Source organism: Schistocerca cancellata, chromosome 3 (assembly GCF_023864275.1).
Source record: "Schistocerca cancellata isolate TAMUIC-IGC-003103 chromosome 3, iqSchCanc2.1, whole genome shotgun sequence".
Taxonomy (NCBI): domain Eukaryota; kingdom Metazoa; phylum Arthropoda; class Insecta; order Orthoptera; family Acrididae; genus Schistocerca; species Schistocerca cancellata.
In genome coordinates this window covers 51,093,974-51,096,303 of record NC_064628.1, presented here as the reverse complement: position 1 = coordinate 51,096,303, position 2,330 = coordinate 51,093,974, and the positions used below count along the sequence as shown (strand labels likewise).

The window sequence follows — 2,330 nt, the reverse complement described above, 5'->3', positions numbered from 1 at the left end:
GCTGGTTACTTGTTATTTCGATATCTCCGTTAGATTTGTACAGTGTTGGCTGCCCTAAGTAGTAAAATATACTGCACGGTCCACAGTAAAATCCGTTGGTGTAGTAAATTAATTTTCGGACACTGCCATAACGAGGTTCCATAATTCTATATGAAGTGCAGCCTACATGGTGACGACTGCAAAACTGATTTATGTTTTCACATCGATGAAAAGGTTATACAGTATAGCACGATGAGAAAGTCATATTTAACCAGATTCCAGGAGCCACCGTATTTAAGGCATGTATGTGTGAAGTACGCCGACGGCCTTGCCGCAGCGGTAACACCGGTTCCCGTCAGATCACCGAACTTAAGCGCTGTCGGGCTGGACTAGCACTTGGATGGGTGACCATACGGTATGCCGAGCGCTGTTGCCAAGCGGGGTGCACTCAGCCCTTGTGAGGCAAACTGAGGAGCTACTTGATTGAGAAGTAGCGGTTCCGGTCTCGAAAACTGACATACGGCCGGGAGAGCGGTGTGCTGACCACATCTCCCTCCATACCCAGATTCAGTGACGCCTCTGGGCAGGGGATGACACGGCGGCCGGTCGGTACCGTTGGGCCTCCATTACCTGTTCGGGAGGAGTTTAGTTTACTTTTGAATACATTACGGGAAAGTCAGTGATCAATGTCTTCCAAATATTTACTATTAAAAACAGTCTTGATCACGTTGTTATTGTATTCTTATGTTATAAAATTGTAATTGACAGCAGTTCATCAAATTAAGTAACTTGTAAGTTACGTTTCACTGCACACGTTTCTGTAGGTCATAGTATATGGACAATATGTGAGAAGTAGGGACTGATAGTGTTTGCACGTGTGTTAATAATTCAGCAAGGGACTGGATAACAGCATTGCTGGTTCTAAGGACAATTCCAAAAACTTTGTGCGTGCACAAGTGGTGGCTTATGGACTTGCTATCTTCTCTTCAAGACTCTTCGATGGTGATTGTGCACCTGCACAGTCGGAGCAGATGGCTGCTGGCCGTCTCTACAAGGACTGAAGTGGGTCTGCACCTTTGATGATCCACCAATACCATTATTTCTACAAGGACTGCAGTGGGTCTGCACCTCTGGTGGCCCACCAATACCGTAATCTCTACCAGGACTACAGTGGGTTTACTCTGTGATGACCTACCTACCAATCTTCTTCAAAACGTCGAATGGCTCTGCTGTGGGTTTGCTCTGTTGTGGCCCATTACCTGTCTGCATGTCAAGAGTCAGCACTGTCTCTCCGTTGGAAGGACAACACTACTTCTTCAAGACTGCAGGGAAATCCACTACTTCTGTGTGCAATTTCTTTTACTAATGAGACTTTGTGGAAAAAAACTGTAATTACTATTATGATGAATGATCAGGACTGTCTTTATGGACTGTGAGAAAATTTTAGCTTTTGACCAACACTGTATTAATAAGTGTGTGCATTTGATATTTTTCTTACTGTAATTATGAAAAATTTTTTCAAATCTGTATTGGTCAGTGCCCAAAACAATTTGTAAAATTTTTTGTGGGGAGCATGGGGGCTATGTAAGTAGGCTGTTTAGATTTTTTATATTGGTAACGCCACGTAGCGCTCTGATGAAAATCACTGGCTGTGCTGTGTGCAGTCAGTGGCTGGTTGGCATTGTTGTAATACTCGCCATTGTAGTGTTGGGCAGCTGGATGTGAACAGCGCGTAGCGTTGGGCAGTTGGAGGTGAGCCGCCAGCAGTGATGGATGTGGGGAGAGAGATGGAGTTTTGAAATTTGTAAGACTGGATGTCATGAGCTGCTATATACATTATGACTTTTGAACAATATTAAGGTAAATACATTGTTTGTTCTTTATCAAAACCTTTCATTTGCTAACTATGCCTATCAGTAGTTAGTGCCTTCAGTAGTTTGAATCTTTTATTTAGCTGGCAGTAGCGGCGCTCGCTGTATTGCAGTAGTTCGAGTAACGAAGAATTTTGTGAGGTAAGTGATTTGTGAAAGGTATAGGTTAATGTTAGTCAGGGCCATTCTTTTGTAGGGATTTTTGAAAGTCAGATTGCGTTGCGCTATAAATATTGTGTGTCAGTTTAAACACAGTCGTATATAATTTTTCTAAGGGGACGTTTCAAAAGAGGTTTCTACTCGATGGTCTGAATATGACCACAGTAGTGGTCTAAACCGGTCACCTTGATAAATAAATCGTGATCAAGACTGTTTTTAATAGTAAATATAAAGAGTTTAGTTTAGTTTTATGTGTGAAGTATATCGTACTGCCGTCTTAGTATAGGTCACATAGATACCACGACATTATGATTACAGAGA

General features: G+C 42.4%; 1 pseudogene; it reads left to right on the top strand.

The window, feature by feature from the left end:
• The first annotated feature begins 297 nt into the window (after positions 1-297).
• LOC126177392 (5S ribosomal RNA) lies at positions 298-415 on the top strand (annotated as a pseudogene).
• The last annotated feature ends 1,915 nt before the right edge of the window (positions 416-2,330 follow it).